The sequence below is a fragment of the Microtus ochrogaster genome, chromosome 7, assembly GCF_000317375.1.
Source record: "Microtus ochrogaster isolate Prairie Vole_2 chromosome 7, MicOch1.0, whole genome shotgun sequence".
NCBI classification, from domain to species: domain Eukaryota; kingdom Metazoa; phylum Chordata; class Mammalia; order Rodentia; family Cricetidae; genus Microtus; species Microtus ochrogaster.
In genome coordinates, this window is record NC_022014.1 from 71,819,617 (window position 1) to 71,823,892 (window position 4,276).

Consider the following 4,276-nt stretch of genomic DNA (forward strand, 5'->3'; position numbering starts at 1 on the left):
GAACTCACAGAGATCCGCCTGCCTCTGCCTCCCGAGTGCTGGGATTAAAGGCGTGCGCCACCACCGCCCGGCTTTTTTTATTTTCTTAGTCCTGGTAAGAAAAAGCTTCTCTGCCATCCAAGTGATGTCCCTTTAAGTAGGCTGTTCAGCTCATTCACCACTGCTGCCCTGTCTTCTTACCAGCATGTACCATCAAAACTGGCTCTGCTTGGGCATGGCAGTACCCCAAGCTTCCCACAGCTGCGGTCTGGGAGCTGGGGGCAGTTGTTCTCTGTGAAACTTGCAAGCAGCTAGGGAAGGCTGTTTGGAATTGAGCTCCGGAACCTCCCGGGCCCCTCCTCGCTTCAGTCAGTTGCTACTTGCAGGGGCAGGTAGCTGTAAGCAGAGTTTCCAGGCTTGGGCTGTGACCAAGGCAGCTGGGAGGATGATTCAGCCAGCAGTGGCTACAAAGCCTTCCTCAGCGAGGTGGGCATGGCGAAGGCAGAGAGCAGCCTGCTTTTCTTTACAGCCCTGGAGAACAGTAGGGGAAGTCAAAGTCTCCAACAGGTCTTTTTGTAATAAAAGTGTGGGACACTCAGGAATAATCAGCCATCCTTGTGTCCATAGTCAAATGCTTTAGACATAGCGAGGGGGAACTCCTCCCCCTTTCCCCCCATACACCCCAGAATCGGACACCGGACACCTGGGTGTACAGTATAAACAAGGGGGGGAATTTCAGTACTGTCACTGTGGCTGCTGCGTAGGCCTCTCAGGTGGGCAGAGCATCGCTTCAGTAGCTGGCTGTGCTTGGCGCTGTTTTCTGACCTGCTTCTGCTCAGCAGCTGCTTTGGGAAGTGTCTCGAGCCCAAAGTCCTGTAGGGCCACTCCTCACTGAAGTCTGCGTTCGGCCACTCGGGGGCTGCTCTGTCTGAGGTGCGTAGTCTGCAGCTGTTGTCTTCTGTTGCCTCCCTATCTGTCTAATTTTTTTCCTTTACTAAGTCCTGGAGGGAGCATCTCTGCAGTCCCTCCATTCTCTGTAACTTGTTATGAATATCTGATGTTGACTGGCCTATAAAAGACATCACTGCATTGGCTTGGCGATCTGCTGCCATGGGATCAAAATGGGTTTATATCCTGTACCCCTCCAATAGTCTTTCTAAAAATCCTGTAGGAGTACTATCAGACCTTTGTACTATTGCTCTTACCTTAGCCAAATTAGCAAATTAGTGGGGTGCTTTGCAACCCCCCCTCCTTTTTTTAGACCCTCCAACTGGACTCTGGCAATAAAGACGGAGCAGTTCCCTTCCAGCTAGAGTATTGAAGTCCCATCCTCTATCTTGTCCGGTGATTGGGTTGGCCTGCTGTCAGCTCCTGGGTCATTCTTTTTTCCTCTGTGGTTAGGAGCACCTGTAAGAGCTGCTGGCAATCATCCCAAGTGGGCTGATGAATAACCAGAACAGATTCTATAAGCCCGGTCACGGCCTGAAGGTCCCGAGTAAAGGAAGGGTTATAAGTAAAGATTAGAGGCAGAAAAAGGCAGTATTGCAATTGGCCTGTTACTGAGCAAAGGGGAAATGCTTGGGAGATCACTCTCTCCCTAGTGGACATCAATCCCCTGTCCCAGCATAGACGCACTGAAGTTTTCAGGGCTAGGGCCTCTGACCAGCAGGGCTCCTCAGGAACGAAGTGCTTCCTCTGAGGGAGGAGGAGGGAGAAGTCTGCCATGCCGGAGCACTTGGCTGGATATTGGCTGGATATCAGGAAGAACCGGAGGTGCCTGGATTCTGGGTTTCTTTTGCTCCTGTACAGGAAAGAGAAAAGACAAAGGGCTTGGGGAGGGGCAGCCACCACCTCCTCCAGCAGCAGGGCTGCTTTCGGAATCAGGGAAACTGATGATGGCCAGGGGGCCGGTGCCAGGTTCTGAATTCCTGAAGGTGGATTTTATTTTATTTTTTATTTTTTTTATTTTTTTGTTTTTCGAGACAGGGTTTCTCTGTGGTTTTGGAGCCTGTCCTAGAACTAGCTCTGTAGACCAGGCTGGTCTCGAACTCACAGAGATCCGCCTGCCTCTGCCTCCCGAGTGCTGGGATTAAAGGCGTGCGCCACCACTGCCCGGCCAAATATTTATTTATTTATTTATTTATTTATTTATTTATTATGTATACAATATTTTGTCTACGTGTATTCCTGCAGGCCAGAAGAGGGCACAAGACCTGATTACAGATGGTTGTGAGCCACCATGTGGTTGCTGGAATTGAACTCAGGACCTTGGGAAGAGCAGGCAATGCTCTTAACCACTGAGCCATCTTTCCAGCCCCCTGCAGGTGGATTTTAACAAAGACAAACCGACATACAAAAACAAAAACAAAGAGACAGACATAAACTCAAAACCAGAAGTTGGTGCTCTCACCACCATTCTGGTGTAGAACTGAAAATACACAAGAACAAAAAGACAAACATAGACTCAAAATCAGAAGCCACGCGCCAACAGATCCAAAAATACGAACCTGGCCAGGCAGTGGTGGCGCACGCCTTTAATCCCAGCACTCGGGAGGCAGAGACAGGCGAGTGCTGGGATTAAAGGCGTGCGCCACCATCCCGGCTGGTCGCTCCTAGTTTCACAAATTGCCAGTGAAGTGTCCTCCACGGCTGAGCCAGGGAGTGTTCCCGGACACATCTGTCCCACTGCCTGGTCCCCTTCAAATACTAGCCCTGCGCAGGTACAATATTCCTTCAAATTTACTGATTCACAATTACACAGAAACAGAAACACAATACACAAACAGACAGACATAAAAATGAGCTCGTTTCTTTATACCTCCAACTGGGTCTAGAGTGTGTCTGGGAGCAACTCGATTCCCGGTCAGGGAACCAAATGTTGGACTCTGGCGTCCAAACACCGAGGAGGAGTCACCCCCAGTGACCATCTCACATACCACAGCCGATGCAAAAGCATGAGGATTTTATTAATTCTGTCATGACAGGGTCCCCCAGCATTCGGGAAGCCAAGGGACCTCGAATAGCTGGTACACTCTACTTTTAAAGGGGCCACAGAAGCAAGGGGGGTTGTTATTCTGATTGGCTTATTTGAAAGGGCTATTACCAATAATTGACTGGAGAGCTGTTACCAGATCAGATAAGGTAAGAGGTCATTTTGACCCCATTTCCCAGGGGACCGAACCAAAGCTTACATATATGGGTAATTGTTCAGGAACTGAGTACGTGCGAGTGTAGCTGTTAGGTCCTTGGTTCCCAGGGGAGCCAAGTGCTTGGTTCCCAGCACTATGGCACAGAGGCTGAGAGGATTCAGAATTGTCAAAAATGGCTTTAGGATTGTCTTAAAGTCTTACAGAATGTTGTACAGAAACGCCAAGAAGAATCTGGACCTAGCCTATTCTTATCTATTATTATCATGTATATAATAAAGCCTCCATCACAACCACCAAAAGAGCCGGGTGGTGATGGCACACACCTTTAATCCCAACATTTGGGAGGTAGAGGTCTACAGAGTGAGTTCCAGGATAGCCAGTTATTAAATAGACCCTGTCTCAAAAACAAAACACCAAAGGGAAATCTGCATCCCACACATAATCTCAGCATTTAGGATGCTGGGGCAGGAGGGTCGTGAGCTCCAGTTCGTCCCAGCTGGGCAACACAGTGAGTTCCAGGCCATCCCAAGTGAGACCCTCTCTCGGCACATTCTTATAATCCCAGTTTAGGAAGCTGAGGTAAAAAAGATTACGAATTCCCGGGGGGGGGGGGTGTTGAGAGTGTAGAAGAACTTTGCAGTAGCTGAATCAGTAGAGGCTCTTGAAGGGTGGGTGCAGGAAGAAGGCGATAAGAGCTGTTTCCTCCTGGCGTACGTGACCCTCCCCCTTCAATCAGGGAGCCTCACACTGCAAAGCAATAAGCAAAGCTTTCTGGCTACACTTATGTTTACGCTAACAACAATGCAGCTATCACCACACCCTGGCAGAAGGCAAGGAAGACTGACAGAACCTTATCCTGCCGCCCACTGCCCCTCCCTGCATTCCAACTGCAAGTGGCTTTAGGAAGTGCTGCGGTAGTTTGAGGCAGGAAGTTAGCTGAAGCAGGGCTCCATAATGAAGGCCCCATGAGGTAACCAGCCGTGACAGAGAGAGTTTATGGTCATTCAGTTATTTGGGTATATATCCAAAGGATGCTCAACCATGCTACAAGGACATGTGCTCAACCATGTTCATAACAGCTTTGTTTGTCATAGCCATAACCTGGAAGCAACCTAAATGCTCCTCGATTGAAGAATGGATAAGAAAAA